Below are 15,929 nucleotides of genomic sequence, written 5' to 3' on the forward strand. Positions count from 1 at the left end.
TGTGTGTGTATCTGCCTCATAGATTGTCCAATGTCAGTATGTATAAATTACCTGCTGATGTGGGCTCAGCAATGCTTGCTGCTATGGTGATGAAGATGATGGTGGTCCAAAAAGGAGGGAGTGAGGGAGAGAGCAGGGAAAGAGGTAAAAAAAAAAATAAATAAATAACTTAGGGAGAAGGAAAGAGGAGGAAAAAGATGAACCACTCCTTCATGTATATTTCATTGCATTTCGGAATCTTGAACACTTTTTTAAATGAAGCGCATTCACAGTTTAAGAATTTTAATTAACATTATAATGATTAAACACTAGAAGAGAAAGCACTGGATGTTGTATGTAAGTGATGAATCACTGAATTTTCCTGAAACCAATATTGCACTGTATGTTAACTAAAAAACTAACTAAAATTTAAATAAAAATTTTTAAAGACCACTAGATAACTGTAGATAGGATATAAAAATATTTCTAATAAATGTTAGAATAAGAGACAGGGGAAACAGGGATGCTTGGGTGGTTCAATAGTTGAGCATCTTCCTTTGGCTCAGGTCATGATCCTGGGGTCCAGAATCAAGTCCCACATCAGGCTTCCTGCATGGAGCCTGCTTCTCCCTCTGCCTATGTCTGCCTCTCTCTGTCTGTCTCATGGATAAATATATAAAATCTTAAAAAGAGAGAGAGAGAGAGAGAGAGAGAGAAATATGGACACAGCCTGCCTAAAACACCTCTTGTAGTTCTGTGTCTACTGCTGCTTCTCCCACTCTCCTCCTTTTTTTTTTTTTTTTTTTTTTTAATGTAAGCTCTACACCCTGAGTAAGGCTTAAACTCAAGGTCCCAACAGTTGCATGCTCCACCAACTGAGCCAGACAGGCGGCACTTCTCCTTTTAAATGATGATCTGATATTCTAACAAGGCATAGAATACCATTTAATGAAAGACTGTATAAAGAGAAATCTAATTAACATGAATTAATCCCTATATCCATAAAATAAAAGATTTTACTGAGGTGAGTAGTATCAAATAGTGTCAAAATTTAAATCAGTGAAGGAAACCAAAAAAAGAAAATATTTTATGCTCATCTGCTGTGTATATCACCAGTGAGGGAAAAATGGTAGATCGGTGTCCTATTTATGTGTGGTAACCTGTGCACTTTAGGTGCTGTCCACACATTATCCTCTCTCCTTCAGGCTGATTATCTAGTTCATCACTCAGGTAGATATCTCTTTCAACCTCTGCCTATAGGTTACCTCTTTCAGACTAATGGTACGAGAACCCTAGTTGTGCCTATTTTGGAACCAAATCTTAAGGCAGTTAAATATTGATTTGCTGTCATGCTTCAGGAAGTTAACACTTAAATCATCTCAGCACAACAGGTTCAATTACACTTTTAAGCTGCATAAGTTAGGCTGTATAATGTTTTTAAAAACTGATGTTTACAAATTTTATTTCTTTACACTTAGTGCTTCTATTTGGTAATATTTCCCTTCCTTAGTTGAAATTATTGAGTCTCTGTGCATTTCCATGATAGAGAAATTTTGGGCTTTTATGCCTCAGCAACTCTTTTCCAATTTTATTGACAATGGAGATAAAAATGGAACTGGCCACAGATTTGGGAGTAAGATTAGCAGTAATCACAGAAAGCTATTAAAAACATGCTGCAGGCAACATTTTAATTAACAGGGACCTTTAGTCTATACTGATGTACATTCATGTGTTCATGTCCTTCTCATATTCTCTTAACATTTGTATTTAGTCATATAATGATGGATCTAAATCACAAGAGATCTGTGAGTCATTAGTGAAAATTAGCAACTTGTTGCTATGTATACATGACTTACATAATCGCTCTTTCCTCCCTCTTTGTCCCCACACTGGATTTTAGACAATCTAGTAATCACATATTCGTGTCTATGATACACATGGACTTTGGTATACTAAATTACTCCATGGTGGTTAATCCAGATGTACTTTACAATCCTAAATTCTTAAAATGTAGCACACATTCAATTCTGTGGATTTTCCTATTTGACATTATCCTCTCTACACAAGTGCTACAATTTAAGTCCAGGAGGAGAGCTATATTAATACAAGAAAGAAGAAATTGCTGTATTTGGCAGTGCAGGAATCCAAGGAGATTAATGGTCTTGCCTGCAGCTCTTGTCATACCTTCCCCCCACTATCGAAAATTAAATGTCATGTATAACAACTCACTCTCCATTACTTAATTACATGTAGAAAATGTGTACTGTATAAAAACTCCTGGGGCTCGAGGAGGCCAAGTGAAACTGAACCCCATGGAAAGATTTAGTGCTGGCTGTCAAGCCCTACTGAGTCAAAGTGGACTCACCGGGGGAGCCACCATACAGGATCGATTGAACAGATGTCTTGTTTTGTAATTAAAAATATAGTGTGGCACATTATCCTCTGGCCATATCCCTAAAAGATGATATTGACCTGAAATTAAAGGAAATGTCAGAGTCATCTGTGGGACAAGTCCATCTGAAGAAGCAAATTGAATGCCTCTGTTTAAAATCTTTATTGTGCTCTCGATTCTTATCTAAATAACAGGGAAAAAGATGGTAGGAATAAGCATGAGTTTTACTTCCATAAAGAACTATTCAAGTATCTATTCTGCAAGTGTTTGCTGAGTGCCTACTTGTGCCAGTGCTATGGAATCAGTGATAGAAAGAACACAAGCTCTACCTTGGAAGAGGAAGAGGTGGAGAGTAGGGAGGTGGATGGTACATCCAGAGATAAAGGTGCTATGATACTTCAACACTCATAGGAGAACAATTAACCTCATCTCTGGAGTCTTTGAGAAGGTATTTTGTAGTAGATACGGAAACCCAAAAGTTTCTGGAATTGGATATTATACCCAGTGTCCCTGAACATTTACTTCTAGGAGAAAAGCAGTCCTTCTTTAGGACACTATTTTTTGGGTGAGTACAGCTGGGTACATAGGCCACTTTGAAATATGTGAGGAAGCATTCTTCTGACTCTCATGGACCGTTAAAGAAGGCAGTGCCCCTTTTCTTTTTCTTTTCTTTTTTTTTTAACTTCCACTTTGTGGTTTGTTTGGGTTTTTTTAAGATTTTATTTATTTATTCATGAGACACACAGAGAAAGAGAGAGAGAGAGGCAGAGCCACAGGCAGAGGGAGAAGCAGGCTCCATGCGGGGAGCCCAATGCAGGACTCGATCCGGGGTCTCCAGGATCAGGCCCTGGGCTGAAGGCAGCGCTAAACCGGTGAGCCACCCGGGCTGCCCAGCCCTTTTCAAGTACACAGTAAAATATCGTCCATAGGATATATGACAAGATTTGAGGAACAGACTTGTCACTTGGCTTGAGTTCTTACTAGGAATTGTGGGAGAAAGAAAGTTAGAGACACTCTTCAATTTAGGGCTCTTCTGGTTTTTTTGTTTGTTTATTTAGTTGGACTGTATGGTAGACTCTTAGGAGTCTCCCCAGTGTTCTGAAATGTTGATCCTTATTTAATTTCTTCAGTACTTGTTTCCTATACTAACCATATTAAAGAGTAATTTTAATTGTGTATTTTATTTTTGTAAGTAGAATTTATAAGGCTTTTATTTCAAGACCAGAATGGGATTGAAGTGTTGTGATCTTTTGGGAAGACATTGGAATTTATGCATCCAAATAAGAAGCATTGTTTGCATTGGCCTACTGTGGTAACCTTGGGAAGCGTACATTTAATCCAGTTACGACTCCACTGGGTCATACATTTCTGGACTCCTCTTGAAAGCCAATGGCATATTCTTTTGAATAGCCACAGAAGCCACTAATTTTCCCCTTTAGGGGGATAGTTGTAACTAGTCAATCTGAAGTTACCCAAAAGTTTACGATATCATTCATGAATCAAGTACTTTCAGTGTATTAGGTAAAGTGTTGCTTTGACCTATAAAATATCTTTGAAAATCATTTTTATTTCATGGACAGAATTGGTAATTCTTTCTTTGCTACCCCCTTTCCTTAACATACTGCCAGCTTGTGGGGGATTATGACCTTATTTGTTTGATTTCTTGTAGCACTCAGAAACACCTAATTGTGTCTAGTTACAGAGATGAAGTGGACAGTTTTCTTTTTTTGTTTTTTTGTTTTTTGTTGTTGTTGTTCTGTGTTGTTAGCTGGTCAGTATTTATACTCCTATCCTCATAGAATGTCTTTACCCTTAAGGAAACCTTCTTCTTGAGACATGCACATACACACACAGACAACGTATGTATGGTGAAACAGTAAAAGCAGTACATCTAGATGCATCTCTCCCCCTGTGGAAGCTGAAGGAACCAGATCTTTCATTGCTGATATGTGGCCAGGGGTTGGTCATATGACCTAAGCTTTGGCAATATGATACCTTAGCTTAAAATAGGAGGCAAATAATGTGAGTGATTTTATATGAATGGTGTTTATTCATGAAACCACAGGGCCTTAATGGGAGGTTCCTGCTATGATATCATTCTGTTTTCCTGCTTCCTTGTCCTCCGGAGGTCTCTTAGTTCCTGTACATTCCAAGTCCAATCATGTAGCCTGTATATGTTTTGTGAGATCCCAGTATCCCTTTAATAAATTCCCTTTTGTGTCAATTGGTCCAAATTTATTTCTCTTGCTTGCTGACAATGCCAAAGGATCCTGATGAATGGGAAGGATGATAAAAGTAAGCTATCTGGACAAATTATGAGCAACCAGAGTGAGATATTTGGTTCCTTCTGCATATTTTCTTGTGACCTGATAGGCTTTTAGACTTGATTCTGAGAAGTTTTTGTCCTTCAAACTTCTTTAACAAAACTCTATATTGGTCTATATTGGTCAAAACCAAGACCCCTGAGCAAGTCTCTACTGAGCGTCTCCAGTATGACACATTTCCATTGCCACCCTATTCACTGGCTCTTTAAATGAGATTGCCAAGATTATCTCAGGGGAATCAGACAGGATTTATCCCAGATTTATCCCTGGGATTGGGGGGGAAGTCACTTTTCCCCAGAACATGGCCTTATGGTGAGGACTAGATATTTGAACATTAAAGTTTTGCCAGCCAGGATAAAGAGAGGAATTGCTGAAGGTATCTACTACATTATCTTTCAGAAATAACCTCTGTGAGAAACTTACTAGGCTAAGTTATCCCATCCATCCAGTCCTGAGCTCCTCACTTCTACCACCCTGCATTGACAAATATTTTATGAGCCACCTTTTCCTCTGCACAACTGGCAACAATTATTTAGAACTTGCCTGGGGCCACCTTTGTGAAATGTGGGTCTGGATGCTGAGTTACTCCCAGCAGCCCTCATTAGTGATTGGCATTGTTTGGAATGCCAAGAAAAATAAAATCCATAATTCTGTTGTCTTTGGTCATTTATTTCAAATTCAGCATATTGCTATTTTGGTGGTTCCTTCCAATCGGAAATTAAGAACTATTCACTCTGTTCATAGAGTTAGAAATATCTCCTAGAGTCTTTTCAGAAAGGAGTTTTGCTCCCACTGAAATAATGGTGCACTTTGTTTTGTGTGTGACTTCTCGTTCATTTACATCAAGCTTTCCTGGCCAAATGTTAATTCAATGTCGTGTCTCAATTAATATAACAAATATAGAGTTTATTTTTTCTGTCCTCAAGTGTCTCACATCACTATATTTAGTACAATCAGAAAATAATATCTAGGACCCTTTAGCTGGGTTCGTGTGTTCCTCATTTATTCATTGTGTGTGTATGTGTATTTAAACAACGTGTTAGGCACTAGATTGCAGTTGTAATTACTTTAGAACAGTTTTCAAAACAAAATGAAATCTACCTACTCAGCTATCCAGGCTGAATTCAGGCACATAACTTCTGTTTTTGATATAGTGCTGCTTTGTTGGCATAAAATAAGATACTGTGGGTTTAGTGAAAGTGAATTTCCAAGTGGCAGGACAATAGTAGTCCAGAAGACAATAATGATATTTAAGTGATAGTCTAATTCAAATATATTCTCATCACACTTGCACTTTCTTTTTGGTCTCACTTAATTTTTTAAAATTGTGAAATTTATATAACATAAAATCTACCATCTTCACTCTTAAGTATGCACTTCAGTGACAGTTAAGTATATTCATGCTCTTGTACGACCATTGCCGCTATCCATCTCTAGAGCTCTTTATATCTTGTAAAATTAAAAATCTGTACCTGGTTAAAAATCAATCAATCAATCAATCAATCCCCATTCTCCCTCCCTCTTTCCCCAGCTCCTGGCAACTATCATCTACTTTCTGTTTCTGGATTTAACTATACTAGGTACCTCATAAAAATGGAATTATATAGCATTTGTCCTTCTGTTGCTGGCTTATTTCACTCACCATGTTTCCAGGCTCATGCACATTGTAGCATGACAGAATTTCCTTTTTAATGGTGAATAATATTTCATTGTTTGTATATACCACATGTATTTATCCATTCACCTGTCAGGGGACACTTGGGTTGCTACTACCTTTTGATTATTGTAAAGAGTGCTACTATGAACATGAGAGTGTAAATGACTTCAAGACTCTACTCTTAAAAAAAAAAAAAAAAAAAGACTCTACTCTTGGGTTTTTTTTGGATATATACCTAAAAGTAGAATTGCTAAATCATATAATAATTCTATTTTTAATTTTCTGAGGACCCTTCATACTGTTTTCCATAGCAGCCATACCATAGGACATTCTACCAGCAAGGCTTCCAATTTCTTCACAACCTCACCAACACTTGTTGTTTTCAGGTTTTTGACAGTAGCCATCCTATTGGATGTGAGATGGTATCTCATTGTGGTTTTAATTTGCATTTCTCTGCTGATTAGTGATGTTGGGTGTATTTTCATGTGTTTATTGGCCATTTGTATGTATTCTTTAAGAAATTTATTTTCAATGTTTTTGCCTGTTTTTTAATCATGTTGGTTGTTGTTGGGTTGTTGGAATTCTTTGTATATTCTGGATATTAAACCCTTATCAGATCTACAATTTGCAAATATTTTCTTAGGTTGCCTCTTCACTGTGTCGATTATGTCCTTTGATGCACAGAAGTTTTTCACTTTGATATAGTACAGTTTATCTATTTGTTATTGTTGTCACTTGTGCTTTTTGTGTCATATTCAGGAAATCATCACCAAATTGAATGGCTTTTCCTCTATGATTTACTCTAAGAGTGTTACAGTCTTAGCTCTTATGTTGAGGGATTTGATCCATTTTGAGTTAATTTTGAATGTGGTATAAGGGAAAGATCCAACTATATTTTTTTTGTATTTAGATATCCAGTTTTCCTAGAACCATTTGTTTTTTAAAAATTAGCTTTTCCCCCCATTGAATGGTCCTGGCATCCTTGCTGAAAATCACTCTACCAAATATGTGAGAGTTTATTTCAGGGCTCTCTCTTTTATTTCATTAGTCTATATGTCTCTGATTATGCTGGTACCACACTGTTTTCATTACTACAGCTTTGTAGTGAGTTTTGAAATCAGGAAGGGTGAGACCTTCGACTTTGTTTTTCTTTCTCAAGATTGTTTTGGCTGTTCAAGATTCTTTGAGATGCCATATGGATTTTAGATGGAACACACTCACTTAGAAAAGATGTAGAAATACTATTTGGAGAGATTTCTGACTGTAATAAATGAAAAGCTAAAGCATTTTACATACACATACCACCCATTACATCAGGTTTTCATTTCCTTATTTATAAATTGTTGTCATGAACTCATTGTGCTTTCCTGAAGGATGTGTTCTTTTTTTTTTTTTTTTGATAAGTGTGTTCTTAACATAGCCCACGAATCTTTCCTTTGACCATAATTTGTCATGTTCTTTTAAAGGTTGTATTGGAGGCAGCATCTCATATTTATCCTAAGGAAGTGGTCAGTAGTTGTTGGATAAATGCTTCAAGTAACATGTTAATGAAATCATAAGAGATTTACACTTTGAATTATGGTTACAACTTTGATAGGCAATACATGTATAAGGTTTTATCAACAAAGCCCTGTATATGACATGTATGTGCTTCTAAGATTGCAGTGAAGTATTCTTGCAAGAATAGAATGGGGATCCCTGGGTGGCGCAGCGGTTTGGCGCCTGCCTTTGGCCCAGGGTGCGATCCTGGAGACCCGGGATCGAATCCCACGTCGGGCTCCCGGTGCATGGAGCCTGCTTCTCCTCTGCTATGTCTCTGCCTCTCTCTCTCTCCCTGTGTGACTATCATAAAAATAAAAAAAATCTTTAAAAAAAAAAGAATAGAATGAAGTTACTGAGAAAAGAATGTAAATAGTTTTGAAATTCAGAGGAGGGAAAGATTACTGTTGGAGAAGTGAGTACAGCAAAAGCTATTTAATGTTACCTGGGTAGATTTACATAGGAAAGAATTGAGTTCAAACTGCATAAGAAATTTAATTCAAGCATTTATCAAGTACCTTCTGTATGTCAGATGTTAATAATATCATAGAGTTAAATAATAAGTTCTTTAAGAACTTCTAAGACATAAGACATACAAATAAATTATTATACATCAGGCAAAACGAGCACCTATAGAGGGAACTCTGTGATGTTGAGTTATTCAGATTGTATTTTCAAGGCTTGTTTAAAAGGAGTGTTTTTCATAATTGAGAAGGGAGTGATTTGGATCGATTGAGACATAGAGGAAGCAGAACAAGGAAACCAAAAAGGTTACTCTTGCCATAGAAAAGACAACATGAAAAGTCCATGAATTAGGATAGAGGCTATTGGACTAGAGAAAATGAGAAGAAAGAATGAAGTCTAAAATGAAACCATCAGACTTAGTGATTTCTTTGGATACAAGGGTCAAGCTGAATGAATTAATGGTAACTGAGTACCTTTGGCCACTGGAAATTTAAGCATTTGAGACTGAACATTCATGAAACCAGAGAACGATGAATGTTAACAATTGTTATTGTGCTTTAGTGCTTTGTCATTTATCTTCTCTCACAACAATTCTGTTAGGAGACACTATCCCAATTTTATAGATTAAGAAACCAAGATTTTAAAAAGTTGTTTGGTATCCTACTTACATCTTAGTAATAGAATCTGCACCTCTGTACCTTTGCCTAGTTCTGCCTCATTCTAGGTTTCTTTCCAGAATAGCATAGTCTTTTTACACTGCATGTAACAATTAATTTTTTACATTATTTACACTCAGTCCAATAGACTCAAATTGTTCAGTTGGTTGTTTTGAGAATACAAAACATATACCTGGGTAACCATCACCCAAAACGTAAATATAGAACAATCATTCATCTAGAAACCTTCCTGGTGCTCCTTTCTCATCAATCCCTCTGGCCCCAGAGACAACACTTACTGATTTCTGTCATCACAGATTAAACTGTTCTTGAACTTCATGTAAATAGAATCAAACAGGATTAATTCTTTTGTGTCTGGTTTCTTTCACTTTACATAATTTTTTCAAGATTTATTAATGTGGTTAGTGTATCAATAATTTGTTTCTTCAATTACTGAGAAATATTCCAATCTGTGAACATACCATCATTTGTTAGTCCATTCTTCTGTATGTGGACATTTGGGGTGTTTCCAGTAGAAGCATGACTTTTTTTTTTTTTTTGAAGCATGACTTTTAAAAATAATTGTAGAATCAACTTGTATAAGACATGTATAAGTCAGGATAAACTCAGTTATGGTTCAGTGAACTTGCAGCCACATCTCAGTGGATTGAAACAACAAAGGTTTATTGCTTTATCATGTTACATGTCCATCAATGTTCAGCAAAGGGGACCTCGCTGCTCACTATGGTCATTAGGTACCCGAGGCAAGGTATCAACATGTATTTTTATGATTACTTAGTATTTGTTTCAAATAATAACTCAACTTTAAGGGAGAAGAAAAGGGGCTGCCTGAGTGGCTCAGTTGGTTAAGCATCTGCCTTCAGTTCAGGTCATGATCTCAGGGTCCTGGGATGGAGGACTGCATCTGGCTCCCTGATCAGCAGGGGCCTACTTCTCCCTCACCCTCTGGCACTCCCCTTGCTTGTGCTCTCTCACATAAATAAATAAAATCTTTAAAAAAAAATAAAGGGAAGAAAAGTATAAGCCAGAGAATTTATGAACAGCTCTAATTACTATCACAGAAGAGTACTGAGGGAGTTACACTCCATTGTATTTTTTACCATGCTACCCGCACTATCAAACATGATGAGTATTTTAAAGCATTTTATAGTCATTATATCTATACAAGGACTAGGTAATGATGATATGACACTTGGAACTTAAATATAAAAAGTTGATAGAGGGGCGGCCCGTGTGGCTCAGCGGTTTAGCGCCACCTTCAGCCCAGGGCCTGATCCTGGAGACCCGGGATCGAGTTCCTGCATCGGGCTCCCTGCATGGAGCCTGTTTCTCCCTCTGCCTGTGTCTCCACCTCTCTTTCTCTGTGTGTCTCTGATGAATGAATAAATAAAATCTTTAAAAAAAAAAAAAGTTGATAGAGTGTGCAAATGCAGAATCTTTCATGCTTTTTACCCTATGGAAAATTGTGAAATAGCTTTAAGAACAAATTGTGACCCAGTCTAACTTTTCCCCGTGGTGGATCTGGGAATAACTAGCGTTGAGTATATAAGAGAAGATACATATGGCTCTGGGACAGACTGCTAAAATGAGAAACACTGTAGGATAGTAGTTAAAAGAGTAGCTTTTAAAACCAGACTGCCAAGTTTGAATCTCAGCTCTACTATTCATTAGCTTTGTGAGTTTGGTCAGTTTATTTACCTTCTATGTAAAATGAAGAAAATAATTGTAATTACCACATAGCATTGTTATGAGAATGAAATGAGTTAATCTATGAAAAGCATTTAGAACTGTGGTACATGGTAAGAACTCAAATGTTATGTTTCTGGTGACCATATTTTCCAAATCAAAGAGTTTTGTTGTGCATTCTCTTGCTGTGTAACAAATTACCACCGATTTAATGGCTTACAACAACACCCATTTATTAGCTCACAGTTGGTACAATGTAGCTGGATTCTCTGCTCAGTGTATCACAAGGCAGAAATCAAGGTGTTGGCCAGGCTGAGTTCTAGTCTGGAGACTTGGAAAAAAAATTAGTTTTCAGGTTTATCCTAGGTGATATCTTTTAGTTGCTTGCTGATTCTCAAATGAGGACTACTCTCTCAGCTCCTACAGGCCATTCATATTCATTGTTATATGACATCCATAATCCTCAAACAAGCAGTGGTGCTAACCCCTGACTTCCTGTCTCTGACCTCCATGCATTCCTTAGGATTCATGTAAGACACCCTACTAACTGAGGACATCAGGGCACCGAAGCTCTGAGAAGTGGAATCTTCAGATTTAAAGGGCCCATGTGATTAGGTCAGGCCCAACTGATAATCTTTGCCTTACAGTCAGCTGTGCTGTATAATATAACCTAATCATGGAAGTGAAATTGATCCTATTCTGTATGTAAACCAGGAGGCAAGAATCTTGAGAGCCGCCTTAGATTTCTACCTGGCACTAAGTACCAGTGAGTGTATTTATAACAAAATAAAATTGAAATCAAAATCTAGAATGTACAATAAAATATATGTGTATATTCTACAAACAAGAGAATGAACTGGGGGTGTTCCTAGCATCGTTTTGGGGAAAAACTAAATTGAGAGTGTAGTAATTTCATTATTGTAATTATCTGTGTACTTATTTTTTAAAAGATGTTATTTATTTATTCATGAGAGACACAGAAACAGAAGAGAGAGAGAAGCAGACGCCATGCAGGGAGTCCAATGCCGGACTCAGTCTCGAGACGGCGGGATCATACCTTGAGCCAAAGGCAGAGGCTCAACCAATGAGCCACCCAGGTGTCCCAATCTGTTTACTTATTTATCTATAGTCCTCATTGATTACTCATATCATCAAAGGCAGGAATGGAAAAAAAAAAGGCAGGAATGATGTCTTATTCATCTTTGTACCTGTAGTATAAATATTTGTTAAATAAACTAATGTATATATTCAAAACAAAATAAGAGTTATATTTTCAATCAGTTGAATTTCAACCAATTTAAGTGCTAACCCAGTTTAAATTAAAAGGAAAATGCATTATAAGACTACAGAGATGTCTCAGGGACTCTTAAGAAGGAGCCATACAGCTAAGACAGAAGCAAAGGAACCAGGATGACTCCAGAGATATAACAGAAGGGACTTCTGAACCCCCTCTGTAGCCTTAAGCATTTCCATTGGTATTATCTAGATCTCTAGATCTGTTCTAAATTTTGAGTCCCTGGGAAAGAATCTGGCTGGCCCAAACTGAGACAGATGTTTGCTCCCTACATCCACTGAGGTTAAGGCAAACTGTCATTGTTATAAATTGATAGTAGATATTGCTACTCTGGCATTTTCAGGGAATCTCTGTGAGCTGGGCAGACACCCCAAGAAATGTCCATTAAGGTGGCAATACTGATAGCTCTTGGTTAGACTCAGTATACTGTCAGTAACTCATTGAAGCAGCTTGAAACCTCAGGGCATAGTTTTGAAAGTTCTGCTTCCATATCTTTTTCCTGCCTTGTTAAGGTCACTTTTATTCAACAGACATTTATAGTATACCTACCGTCTGTCAGGTACCCAATTGCAAGCTGGGGGGTGGGGGGGATGCAGAGATAAGATCTTATTCCTGCCCTTGGAGAGGGATAAAGAGCAACACAGGCAACTTTAACAGAGCATGGCAAATACAATGATACAGACATATACATGCAGGGTTCTGTCCTCTGGAAACTGTGTCTTACTCTTACCCATGGTGGCACTCCATTATCCCTCTCAACAGCTGTTAAAGATAATTATAAAAATACCAACAAGCAATTACAATTTCTGACTGTGTCCTGTATGGGGGGCCTGGGCCTAAGAGACTTACATTAGTTATATTGGAAAGGAAAGTTATAAAGCAAACATTTTATTCCTTATGAGAATCATAGGAGAGGATGGGTCAGGGAGGGGGTCCCCAGAAGCCATTCAGATTAACTGCTTATTTGAAGTATAAATGCCTTCTGTCCTCTGGCTTCCCTCTTCCTATTCATTTCTCTTTAAAATTGTCAGGTCTTTGCTTGATGTGGAGGTGTGTGAACACTCCCTAGTAAGTGGATTATAAAAGATTATGAAATGTAACTTCTTAAAGCATCTTCCTTCTCTCCGTTGAGAGTAATTGTAAGTTCTCTATTCTGTGAGGTTTAAAAAAAATTAATATGGAATTTAAAGGCCATTAAAGTCATACTAATTTGGAGAAAACCATTAAGTTATGAAGGGATAACTTGGCTGATTTGAAGTAACTTGGTCCAAGTAATCATGACTTTTCAATAAGAATTTATGTGCAGCCATATTTTTAATGCTAGTAACCTTTGAAAGTGGTATGAAAAACCATCTACTTAATTACAACCAAATATACTCTGCTCCATGAGCTCTGAATCTGGAGCGGACGAGTCCTGTTGGCTCTTAGGTCTAAGCTAGAGCTGAGTCCTATTGTGTTATTCAGTGGAAGAAAACGAATGAGAAAGGGAATCACCACTTTGAAAATGCTATTACTTATCCAAAGGTAACTGATTCCTTCTGTGTTTGAGCAAAATGCCAAGGCATGGATTGTACTCCCTGAAAAACAATAGCCATCTCTTGATGTAATAGTACCTGCTCAAAGCATCTGTAAAACTGTTGGAAAAAAAAACAGATATATTCTTCATACTGTGTACTTTATGGTTTTAGTTTTTTACCCTTTTGCTTTGGTTTGGCTCACATGGTAGATAATCCAACAACCTTAGAAGGTTAGAATAAAAAATAGTACCTAGACTTCATCTCTTTACTTATACCCTGCCTCATTCCACAAAGAGTTTACATCAGCCTAGAATTATCACAGTTCAGTTCATTTATTTTTTTAAGGTATTTATTTATTTATTTATTTATTTACGAGAGACGGAGAGAGAGAGAGGCAGAGACACAGGCAGAGGGAGAAGCAGGCTCCATGCAGGGAGCCTGATGCAGGACTTGATCCCTGGTCTCCAGGATCAGGTCCTGGGCTGAAGGCAGGTGCTCAACCGCTGAGCCACCCTGGGATCCCCTCAGTTCATTTAACAACTATGTTAAGTACAGACTGTTTGCCAGCACTGTTTGCCCTAGGTAATGTAAGAGAGTAGGAAGGACATGATTCCTGTCTTTGGAGTGTTTGTCATCTAGGGCAAGGCAGATTAGAAGCACACGTTCATACAGATCAGTTATGTAAATTATGAAAGACACAGAACTACAGTCTTTGTGTAGAGTGCTGGCATATAATGGAATTCTTGGAAGGCTTGTCTCAGGAAATGACATTTATGAAGAAATAAGAATATAAATCAAATCAGACAAAGGATTTGGATAACAGGGATGCAGAGCAGAAGAGGATAAGGCTAGAAGAGTGCCCTGAGATAGGATGGAGCTTGGCCCAGCTGAGAAATGGGAAGAAATCTTCTATAGCTGGACCTGGAGCAAAATGAAACAGAAGAGAGAACAAGAGGAAGCCAGAGCTGGGGGCTGGGTTTGATTGCTCAAGGTTTTAGCCTCCCTAACACTTGTGGACTTGATGCTAAGTGTAACAAGAAGCCATAGAAGAACTTTAAGCAGGGGATAGAAAGATAATCAGATTTATGTATTAGAACCATAATAACTGCTGGGTGAAGACTAGATTGGAGAATGGATAAAGAATATAAGTAGGGAAACCATATAGGATGCTCTTATGTTAACTCTGGTGAGAAATGATAGAGACACGTGGGTGGTTCAGTTGGTTGAATGTCTAGCTCTTGGTCTCAGCTCAGGTCTTAATCTCAGGGTCATGAGTTCAAGACTCACATTTGGCTTCACACTGGGGGCGTGAAGCCTACTTAAAAAAGAGAAAGAAAGAAAGAAAAGAAAGAAAAGAGAAAGAAAGAAAGAAAGAAAGAAAGAAAGAAAGAAAGAGAGAGAGAGAGAGAGAGAGGAAGGAAGGAAGGAAGGAAGAGAAAGAAAAGAGAAAGAAAGAAAAAAAGAAAGAAAGAAAAAGAAAGAAAGAAGTGATCATAGCTTGCCCTAAGATAGGATGGAAATAAGTAGAAAGACCCAAGATACATTTTGAAGGTAGAATTAGCAAGACTTCTTGATTAGATATACAGTTGAAGGGTTAGAGGTTTCAAGAATGACTACCTGGTTCCTGGTTGAATAACTGGGTGTACACTGTTGACATTTACTCAAGTGAGAAGGATTGATCATAAAACCCTCTGGTGACAGTGGGAATAAGAAATATCCCACTCTCAAGTGGGAATCTCTCTTTTATTTGAGATACTTGTAAGACATCCAGTGGAGATATAAAATAGGAGTTAGATATCAGATATTAAGCTCAGAAAAAGACCTGGGCTAACTATGTGAATCTGGAAGACATCAATATATAGGTGGTCTTCTGATTTAAGGGAATAATTCACCTATGGAGGCTATTAAACTCACACTGGAGGAGAAGGATGGGTCGATTATAAATTTAATAAAGAAATGCATTTCAGGTAAAAGCAGTGATAGGATTAAAGCACTAAAGCAGGAATGACATGGACTAATGGATCTTTTTCCAATTGATGAGAAGTAAGAAATAAGATGGACTTGGATTTTGAGTGCCCTCTCAAGTCAGGTAATGGCTGTACTGGTCATATGGAGAGAGATCCGTGAGCAATCTTCATTAGATCTTTGCACACCAAGAAGAAGCATTTTATGATCTTCTTTGGTTTATATTGTGAAACCTAAAGTCATATGTCACATAAATCTTGAGATAATTATATTGGTTTTGTGTCATGAATGAATAGTAAAGGTTAGATCTCCCACAGAACCACTGCTTATCATTTGCTGGTAACGTTGTGGAAATAGGTTCAAATAACTAGAACTGGTATTCTAGGAGTTGTTCTGTGCCTGTGACCCTAGTGACGATGTCTTAGCTTCTACCA

At 37.4% G+C, this 15,929-nt stretch overlaps 1 protein-coding gene across 4 annotated transcripts in view; it reads left to right on the plus strand.

Annotated features, from left to right (window-relative positions):
* Positions 1-15,929, plus strand: part of PATJ (PATJ crumbs cell polarity complex component) — a 354,647-nt gene that overhangs the window by 232,929 nt on the left and 105,789 nt on the right. The window lies entirely within an intron of this gene.

Source organism: Nyctereutes procyonoides, unplaced genomic scaffold (genome assembly GCF_905146905.1).
Source record: "Nyctereutes procyonoides isolate TBG_1078 unplaced genomic scaffold, NYPRO_anot_genome, whole genome shotgun sequence".
Taxonomy (NCBI): Eukaryota; Metazoa; Chordata; class Mammalia; order Carnivora; family Canidae; genus Nyctereutes; species Nyctereutes procyonoides.